Source organism: Gracilinanus agilis, chromosome 2 (genome assembly GCF_016433145.1).
Source record: "Gracilinanus agilis isolate LMUSP501 chromosome 2, AgileGrace, whole genome shotgun sequence".
In the NCBI taxonomy this organism is placed as follows: domain Eukaryota; kingdom Metazoa; phylum Chordata; class Mammalia; order Didelphimorphia; family Didelphidae; genus Gracilinanus; species Gracilinanus agilis.
Window position 1 is genome coordinate 172,260,175 of NC_058131.1, and position 11,385 is coordinate 172,271,559.

Consider the following 11,385-nt stretch of genomic DNA (forward strand, 5'->3'; position numbering starts at 1 on the left):
TCTATATTACTGAGATGACTGAGGCCATCAAAATTTACCTCCTTTAACATCTCTCCTACAACCTTCTAAAGTTCTCATTTTCCTTCCATTCATTCTTCCTTCTGTCACATCTCCAAGAAAGTGGTCACCTTCTTTGTCAAGTTAAGTTTTACTTGTGGTCTTAATCCTTCTTTTCTCCAACTGAAAACTTTCATCTTCAATGATCCACACTACGTATATTTTTATTCTCTCCTCAAATTACAAATATCCCCAGTTCTACCTTATTAGAAGTTTTTCTCTTTGTCTTTTCTTTTTTGACATGGAAATTGTCTGCCTAGTTATGCAGGGATTAAGACCTGGATCAACAGCAGAAGTAGCCACACTGACAACACTACAAATTCTTTAATGCTTGCTAACCTACCCTGAGCTAACCTACCATTTCACCTATTGCTTTATCTGTAATCTCTTTTATGAACAAATCAGTAGAAAGGATATTCAAGAAGAAAAGTCTTTACTTTATTACTACTTTACTCCTCAGCCTTGTGCAGTCTTGCTTTTTTACCTACACAACTCTCTTTAAATCATCCTCCCCAAGATCACCAAAGGCATTCTAATAGCCACTTTTAGCAGCTTTTTCTCAGTCTTCTATCTAATCTCTCTTTTTGGTAATCTTATAAAAGTCCATGGCTTCAACTAAAACCTCCATTTGATGACTGTCACATTTATATCTATAATCTAGCATTTAGCAAAGTGATTGGCACATAATAAGTGCTTAATTAATGTTAATGGACTAACTGCAACCTCCTTTAGTAAACTATTACTGTTATAATTTGATTTTTTTATTTTATTGTTTGATGGAACTCATATAGAAATAATCCTGAGACAGCTCACTATTCTAACATTATTCTTTTATGTTAAATGTTTGGCAAATAGTTGCAGAGGTGGATAAAATGATAGATTGTATTGTGATGAAGGCTTATCTCCTCTCAGCTCCATGAAAGTATTTTTGGGAAAACTTCAGCCACAATGATAAGTACTTTCCTCCACAGAGTTTTTATTTCTTCCACTAGATCTCTATATTTTGAGAGTTTTTTGTTACTCATACTTTGGAAATTAGCATTCAGTAAGTCAACATCTATTAAAACATTGGTCTGAAAGTTTTACGAGTCATTGTCATGATCAGAGAATTATGGACATTAGTTTTTATACATAATAATGCTGGCTTCTGGTATATTGTTCTGGCCACTTGGTCTTATCTTTACAGATGTTCCATAGAATAACTTGGAATTTTTAGCAAAGTGATGTCATATAGTTTCTTCAGCTCATTTTAAAAGTCTGCCCTTATCAATTATTCTAACATTCTTAAGAATGATCTTTATGTAGTTTCTGGATGCTATCATATATGTCCCCATTTCTGGAAACAAATTCACTAAATTTAACTTCTTGTTTGATTAATCGCTGTCAATATATTAATGGCTGAGTGTATGAATGTCATAACTGGATACTCTTTTGTTTCCTTCCTTGAATCTTAGACATTTCTCTTGCTTCTGTTTGTTACCATTACCTTATTCTTACCTTTTCATGGAATTCAGATAGAAATGAATAAGGAGCTATTATAAATAATATTAAAATTTTCTAGAGAGTGAATCTTACCTTTAGAATTATTTACTATTATTAAATTAATTAATTGAACTTGTTCTTAAATTATTATATAGCAAAAAATGGGTCAGAGAAAGAGAACTCTGAGCCACGTGTGGCTGGGTAGCTTTTTTAGACTTCCGCACCAACATTCTTTGAGAAGGCTGAGCCAACCCAGAGCTAGATCATACATCCTCCTAAGTCCATGGTTTTAGGAAGAGCCCAAATTCCTGACCCCTTCATTAATTTATGCTCTTAACAATGCCCTTTTCCAGAGTCTCTTTGATTGTAAGACTAAAACCTCAGACAGGGTAAGAGGTGAGTTTTCTAGATGGCCAGAGTATCCATGAAGGTTACAATGACCATATTGCACATTTACGCTTTTCTCCTTTATCTGGCTCATTCAATTACTTCACCTTACAAAAGGCATCTTTACAGATAAACAAAGAACTTGCTCTACCTTGTCTCAGAAAGTTCATAACTTCAATATTAAAATCAACCTTTTTTCTCTTTAAAAATCAAAAGGTTGCTTTTGGAGGGGGTGTGGAAAAGGGTATAGATTATTATTAACTTTCCACAAAGCAAGTTAATATTCTATTATGTGTTTAATGTTCTGAGGATTATTTTGCAGGTGGAAAATGACTTAAACAAATCTTATAATTGAATGAGTATTCTATTATTTTGATTTCATCAAATTTAAAAGGTTTCATACAAATAAAACTAACTTAGACAAGTTAAGAAGGAAAGCTGAAAAATTGGGGAAATTTTTTATGTATAGTTGCTCAGATACAGGTCTCATATTTAGAGATCTATACAAACTTTATCAAATTTACAAGACTATAAGCAATTCCCCAACTGATAAATGTTTAAAGAATATGGACAATTTGGAGATCAAAAAGTGCTCCAAATTATTACTGATTAGAGAAATGCAAAACAAAACATTTCTAAGATATTACTTCACACCCATCAGTTTGTACAAAATGATAAAAGAGCAAAATGACAAATGTTGGAGGAGATGTAGAAAAATAGGGAAACTAATACATTGTTGGTAGAACTGAGAACCAATCCAATCATTTTGGAGAGCAATATGGAATTACGTTCAGTTATAAAATTGTGTATACCCTTTGACCTAACTTACCACAATTAGGGTTTCTTCCTAAGGTGATCAGGGAAAAAGGAAAATAACCTGTATGTTCAAAAATATTTATAATAGCTCTCTTTGTGGGGACAAAGAACTGGAAATTTAAAGGATGCTCATCAACTGGGAAATGGCTAAAAAGTTGTAGCATAGCATTGTTCTAGAATACTACTGCATCATAAAAAGTAAGGAGCAGGTTAATTGAAAATAAAACATGAAAAGACCTAGATGAAATAATGAAGAGTGAAATGAGCAGAACGAAGAGACCATTATATACAACAACAGAAATATTATTTGAAGAATAACTTATGTATGATCACCTCCAGAGAAGGAACTAATAAATAGGAACAGCCAAAGCATAGATCTTTTTGTCAAATGATACTTTCTCTAATGTGGGGAGTGGGGAGAGAGGGAGATAGCTGGGAACTTCAATGCAACAAATTGATTAGTTAATTTAAAAACAAATATTCTTGGGCTTTAATTTTGTCTTCTGCAAATTCACAGCATTTTCAGGAATGGATGGATGTAAATATTTATATATTGCCTTCTATGTACCAGATACTTTGTTAAGTACTTTTACAAATATTGTGTCATTTGATCCTTACAGCAGTTCTGCAAAGGAGGTGCTGATATTACCCTGATTTCATAGAGGAGGAAACTGAGGCAGACAAAGGTTGTGCCTGAACCAGTCACACTGCTAGTAAGTGTGTGAGGCCGTATTTAAACTCAAGTCTTCCTGACTCCAAGATCACTGCTCTATTCATTGCATCACCTAGCTACCTCAAGATAACTCTAAGAGGAGACAGGAAGGTAGGGCTCAACAAGTAGTTTATCCTATTCCCCCATTTATTTTCTCCACTAAGTTTCTATATTCCAAAAAGTGTTTTATCCCAAGTTGTTTAGAAATTATGAGTATCTGACATGACAATATCCATTAAAAAAATCATTTAAAAATCTTTATGAATCAGCATTATGCCTGGACAATGGTGGGCAATAATTATGTCTGGAATAATGCTTTATTCTCTATGCAGAATACTGATGCAATTCTAAAGAATTTAACATTATTTGTAGTGCAGGAATCTGTTATCTCTTGGTTTAGAAATGAAAGGGATTTCCGTGGTATAATTCTAGCCATCTAATTGCATCTAAGTATTTGGCAGATGCTAAATTTTCTCACCGTATGTTGAACAACATCTATCACTCAGTTAATTGTTCTTAATCATTCAATAAATCCAGGCTTTTGAAGATAATATTTCTCCAATTTTTGCCATCAATGACATCATCCTGAATCATTATCTTAAACCTCACCAGCTTCTCCAAACATATTTTCATGACTGGGTCATTTGTTATTTCTTTGTAGACATAGTTGGTTGACTTCATGTTGCAAGGTGCACAGTGAATAGGTAGTTGGGGTTGGTGTCAAGACTTGCCTCTTATTGGCTATATGACTCTGGGCAAGTCATTTAACTGCTGTCTGACTCAGTTTCCTCAAATGTAAAATTGAGATAATTAACAGAATCTACTTTGCAGGATTTTTGTGAAGATCAAATGAATTGAAATTTTTAAAGTTCCCTGCCTGGCACAGATTCTACATTAAGGCTTATTCTCTTCTCCTTCCTTTCATGCCAATCCCTTCAATATTGTCCATGGAATACCTTTTGATTCTACTTTTGTCTTTTAGCCACTTCATAAGATCCCTCAAGCTATCAACCAGCTTTGGTTATATTTGACAAATTTAGTAATGGACAAAAAAAAATAAAATTTGTTAGCCTTTGCTATTATTGCTTTGTTAAATTGGATCTATTTGTTCTATGAGCATTTCTCTAAAGTTTTAACATGTTTGTTATTTGCTTTGAGATCATCTATTAATTTTTGCCTCCTTTTTTTGATGGTGATACAAACGTTTTTCTGTATTTGCTATGGGGTAAGATACCTTCTGTTTTATTGGTAACATTGCTTGGATTTTTGTCTGGATACCTTCTAGAGCCATTGTTATTTATTTTGCTGCACCAAAAATATTAATTGAAACTGGTATTATATAGGTATTATATAGCTGTTAAATGGTCTACCTATGTTTTTCCCATTAAGGGAGGTCAGACAGATTTTTAAAAAATATGTATTTATTACAAATTACATGTTAAATAAATTTCCATGCAAGTTTTCCTGGGTTATATGATAAAATTTATCTTCTTCCTTCCCTTTCCTTCCCTCTCCTGGTACTGGCAGGCAATTTTATCTGGGTTATACAGGTATTATCATGTCAAACATATTTTCATATTGTTAGTTTTTATGAGTAATCTTATGAAGCCAAAATCCTAATACATAAACAACTTAAAAATCATGTGCTTTCATCTGCATTCTGACTCCAACATTTCTTTCTCTGAGGTGGATAGCATTCTTTGTTCTAAGACCTTTGGTATTGTCCTGGATCATTGTATTGCTGATAATAGCTAAGTTTATCACAGTTGATCATTCTATGACATTTCTTTGACTATGTACAATGATCTTCTGTTCTGCTTATTTAACTGCATTAGTACATGTAGGTCATTCCAGCTCTTTCTGAAATCATCCTGTTCATTATTCCTTATAGCACAATAGTATTCCATCACTATCATATATCACAATTTGTTCAGGCATACCCCAATTGATGGACATGCTCTTAATTTCCAATTCTTTGCCACCACAAAAAGAGCTGCTATAAATATTTTTGTACAAGAAGGTCCTTTTTGCCTCCATCCCCTTTTTTATGTCTCTGGGATACAGATCTAGCTGTGGTATTATTGGTTTGAATTGGTATGCATTGCTTTATAGCTGGCAGATTTTTAACATGCATAAACTTAGCTTTTTCTTTGATAGTATTAACTTGATATATCTGGTCTGGAGAAAACCAAGATATTTGTATCACCTTTATCCTTTGATTCAATCTGATTCTCAGATTAAAACTCAAAGGTTTCAGTCTTCATTTTTCCTTGGCACACATTAAGAGTTTTTCATTTATTAAGTCCAAATTACATTTTGTGATCGCTGGAAAGATTAAGCTATTTCATAAACTTTTTGGGGGGGTCCATCCATTCATGTACATCCATATCTCTTTCTTTGAGTTGAAAGCCATACTCAGTTCTATTCAGGAGTGTTGATAGAGAATTGCAAGTTGGTCTAGGATTTTATCAGGTAGAAAAAAGCTGGAGAAATGTTATAATGAAATTATTGTGTCACTGACATAGTTTAAATAGAGAAAAATCAATGTTTCATTCATACATCAAATACTCTATAATTCTAACTATGCTTTAATTAATCTTATATATTTATAATACAAGGTTATGAGTCATGAGTGCAGAATTGAATCCAAAGCTTTGTGGTGATGAAAAAATCAGTATAGATGTTTTGGCACTTTGGGGTGACTTGTTCAATAGACCAAACTGTCAATCAATTGCTCTTTACCCCTCTGGGGTGTTTTAGCATATTCTTTTTGCTCCTCAGCTAGTATAATGTTACCTTGTATTTGTTTATAAATTTTTGGAAGGAGAAAGGCTGTAAATATTTTCCTTAAAATACATAATCAGATAATTGGCCTATATTTAAAGAAATCAATGATATTTTCATCTTTTAGTATTATATGATACCTTCTGTTAAGAATTATGGCATTTGACTGCATCACAGAAGAGGTGAGAGAAGTACTTTGCTGGCAACATATGTGCCACTGTGAGACATTGAATTAACTTCATGTATCTTTTCCAGCCCTTCCATCCCTCCTCCCCCAACCAATACCTTTTCATTTTGCAAAGAAGCTAAAGTTTCAGTCACTTTCCTTGACATAGATAGCCCTTCTGTTTTTTATTATATTAGTGGTATATAAACCTTTAACTTCACATTTGATCCAACTTGTGTATTTATTGTGTTGGACTTCTTTTAACAAAATAATTGACCCAATCATCTTTTTTGGGCACTCTCTCTAATTTCTTTGCTTCAGAAGCCTCTATAGTAGAATTTTTTAAATTAATATCGACTTCTTAATTTTTGAGGAAGAGGTACTACTCTGATTCTTTTTTACTCAGAACTCTTGGTTTTTGCTTTCAATTACTGATAAAGACTTTGACATATTTTTTCTCTTTAAAAACAGTATTCTTCATTTTTCTTTTCAATTGCTTTTAATTGGCCAGTATGGTGTTTATCTTTTAAATTGTACATAATGACTAATTTTTAATATAATCTTTCAATACATTCTGTCTTATTACAGATATTAAATACAAGTTCTAAGGCAGAAGTGTGTTAAGGGATAGCCAATAGTGTCCAAGGTCACACAGCTAGGAAGTGTGCCTGAAATCAGATTTGAACCCAAGTCCTTCTGACCCCAGGCCTGGCACTGTTACCACTAAGTCCTAACTGCCCCTTGAAAAAGAGATTTTAGAAATTCCATTCTAAGTATATTGATCTCCTTTAAAAATCATTCATGACTTTATTGTTACTGTTTTTTGCCACCCATTTTATTGTTAGGCAGCACTTCTGGAATTTGGGTTGGGTAGAGATTTTTCAATACCCTAAGGTTGTTAAAAAATGACTCTTACCACATTTGAACAATACTTCCACTTTTTTTCTTTTGTTCATTAAATCTGAGTTTAGGAACAAAGCAATTTCTTATGCTTGTTAAAAATATCATGGAATAGAATGAATATCAAGTCTTTGCTAATGTTAGATTCCATTGTTTTCATGTGTGTTCATTTAATGCACACTCAAGGTTTTGGCTGCCAGTATCACTTGTACCAAACTATTTCCAGAAAAGGGGATATTGATATTCCTTATATGTTTCGCTGTACTTTGCCTTCTTTAGGTAATGGGATAAAAAAGAGATCTAACAACTCTGTGGTCTTCCATGTCTAGCTGTTGTTATAGCCACTGCTGGTGGTGGTGCTGATGTTGATTCTAAGTAGGACCAGCCCTTAACTGTATGAAGCTACATTTTTTTTAGATTCATGAGAGTAGTTAGACCACATTAACAGGAATGAAAACCTGATCAGTGGCATGACCACAGAGCCCATTGGCCAATATTCCAGTGTTCTTAGTGGATCTTCACAGTTACTGTAATGGTCACAGGATGGTCACAGGGTGCATTATTTCTTAGCTATATGTCACTCTGACATTCCCTTATTGGTTGGTACCACACATGCAAATCTGCCCATCTGAATTTCTCCAAGTTCTGGCTTCTGGGGACTATCATAATAAGTCTATCCCTCTTCCACATTATATCCCTTCAGATACTTGAGTGGTTGTTGCTAGCCCTTTATTTTTGAAGACCAATGGCATCATGGGGTGATGTCTTGGGTTTAGAGTGAATTGGATTTAAGTGAGGCAGAATTACACAAAATCATCAGCCTCATTCTCTCTTCCAGAATCACTGAATTCCAGATGGCAAGACAAAAAGTCAAGATGACCTGTAGTGGCCTGGAATGCAGTGAATGGCCCTGTAGTCTTTGGCATGTGACCAAGCTGTAAGCTCTCCACGATGCCTGCTTTACCTGTTTTCATGGCTATCAGAGCAAATTGTTCTCACCCACTCATTCTGACAGGGTAAGTCTTTATGCTTCCACTTACATCTTTTCTTCTCAATATGAAACATTTTCAGTTCCTTGAGGAAACTCCTCATTTAGTATTGTTTTGAGTCCCCTTCACTATTGTGATCACTTTTCTCTTGGATTCAAAGGAATGTATTTTAATTGTAGGAAACTGAGGCATCATGCTAAATATGAAATTGTCAGGGAGCTAGTTTGGGGTCACATAAGAACCTTTTGATGACTTAAATGGCACCAACAACTTCATTTGCACAATTTCCATTAAAGAAGAGGCACCCCTTTTCTTATCATTTTTCTTTATCATACTCTGCCTGGTACCTATCATAAAAAGGGTTGTCCTTTACTTTCCTTAAGATCTGCAGAGCCTAGAATAGTGGACAGTTACTGGAATCAAGGAATTGCCCCATTCCAAAAAGTAATTTGGGTCAGAGACCTTAAGTTGATGAGAATTGGTCAATAGAGAATTCTTGCTTGAGAGTTGGGCATCGTTCTGGCCTCTGGGAAGAATTTCTTCTCTTCAACTAGACTGGGAAATGTCTCATTTTTATGAGGTATCCTATTTGCCCTGGACTTGACTTATTATCAGGTTCCTTGGTGTGTCTAGAAATCTTCTATGGATGTAGTTACACCATAGGTGAAGGTCAAGTTCAAGTTATAGACACATACTGAAACAGTCTGTAGAGGGCTGAAGACATACTTCATAGTACCATTTATTAAGAGTGGGAAGGGTCATTAGAATCTAACTAGTCCAACCTCCTCACTTTATAGATCAGGATCTGAAGCCCAGAGAAGTTAAGATATTAGCCTAACGTCTCACAGGGAGTGAGCAGCAAAAATACAATTCAAACTCAGTTTGTAGGATCATAGCTTAAGAGCTAGAAGAGACCTTAGTCTATATCCTACATGTAGATGGGGAAACCAAGGCTCACAGAAATTAAGTAATGTCAGTGGTATAATCTGAACCTAAGTTTTCTGAATGGAAGACCAATGATCTTTCCATTATTTATAAAATGCAGAAGTAATTGCTACCAGGTTTTCAACAAAGTATGAGAAGAATTAGGGGAAGAGGAGATGCAATAAGCAATGGGACTCTAATGGCAGAGAAAGATATTCAACAGTCCAGAGTTAAAGCAAAGATGGACAAGACCAGTGTAACAGGGCAGCTCAATGGAGGACTTAGAACTTTACCAAAGAGTTTGCCCCTATTCTAGAATGTTCAGTAGTCTGGGAGCTCTAGTGGGCTTTGGGACTAAGGTCTTTGGGTATGATTTCCCAAGCTGATATCTCTATTGAGATCTTAACTCAGTAGGCTGAAGTTCACTCCTACAATTCCTTTGATAAGGAGTATCCAGGAAGAGACCAAAGACTTCTGGCTAATTTCCATTTGCCAGTATTTCAAAACTGGTAAACTCATAGATCATCAGAGCTGGAAGTGTATGTACCTGTTCTTCATTTGAGGTTTGCTGAGGGCCAAATTTGCAACAGTGTGAGGAGAGGGCAGTACCTGTTAGTGCAGTACCCTTGTAGCAAGGCACAGCCTGCTTAATTTTGATATATTACTCCTTGTAATGCCAACTTTCTCATTTGTATTTGATTGTCACAAAGGGAAGAAGAAAAGATTCCATAGAAAATAAATATATCTGTCCATGAGTTTGCTTCTAGGAGACGATCCTACCAACCTCACCACAAAGCCCCTCACAGTAAGATTTGAGGATACTAAAAGGAAAAACTCTCCTTTGATCCTTTTTAAAAAAACTTTATTAAAGAAAAGGCAACCGGAGTTTCCCAGGGGTTAAATTAACTAACTCCACTAAACTTTGAATCTAGTTAGATCCAAAATCTTTCCTAGGCACCGGATTGGTCCTTATATAGACCAATCGCACGCCAGGAAGTAGGGGGCATGGTCCCTACCGCAGCACGGGATTGGTCCATTCAAGACCAATTCCACGCCAGGAAGTAAGGGGGAGGGACCCCTGGGGCACACTGGGGGATTGCAGTTCCCCTAGCCACAACTCCTCAAAATCCACAGATTTCATAGATCGAGCTAATTATTTTTTAGGGCTGGTATAATAAAACCCAGGTGACTTTTCTTTAATAGTTTCTCCTTATCTTCACGTGGCTCTGGATCTTTTACCCACATGGTGAGCAATTACCACAAGTCCTGTCGTTCTTACCAGACGTTTTTTGTTGGAACCCTGCTAGAGTACCCCAAGGTTAATATGCTTTTGCACTGCGAAATCTGGGCATTATCTTGCGTGTTGTAAGACATGCCTGTGACACATTGAATTCAGACGATTTACAAGATCAGCAAAACTGAGGGGTTTTCCATTGGGAGCTTTTCCCCACTAATGATTTCCTCATCAGAATATGACTCGGTGCAGCATGGCGCTTTGCAAGGCTTCTTGCTGGAACAATGTCTGGCCTTTCCAGACCATTTTCTCTACCTATTGTGGGCAGAGGGGCTTTCAAGTATCATGATTTAGATAACTGGCTAACAAGACAAGCTGGCAGACATTGAGAGCCCCTCTAAGAAATGAAGTAGAATGAAGGCAGAGAAACAATTTGAAAATGAAGATGTACAAAACAAGACTGTTATGGACAAATAGAAAATAATTAGCCAAGGCAAGACACTAGAATTAAGAGGAGACAAGGAAGGCTTCTAGTAAAAGGAGGGATTTTAGTTTGTGATTTAAAGGAAGCCAAGAAGGTCAGTAATCAGAGTAGAGGGAGACCATCCTAGGCATGTAGAACAGTTAGAGAAAATGCCCCAAACTGAGAAGGGCATCCAGGAGGCCAGTGTCACTGGATTGAAGAATATGGTGTTGGCAAGTAACTCTACCTCTCATGACTCATTGCATCTCCACAAGTGGAGCAAAAGTTCTGATATGTCTTACCAAGCTGGAAAGATACAGCAGGGTCATAGATTCAGAGGTATAAAGGACATTGGAGACCATTTGTTCAATTACCTTATGGTACAGATGAAGAAATCAAGGCTGAGAGAGATTAAGTGACTTGGAGTCAAGAAGTTCTGAGTTCAAATCCTGACTCATATAAGTTAATAGC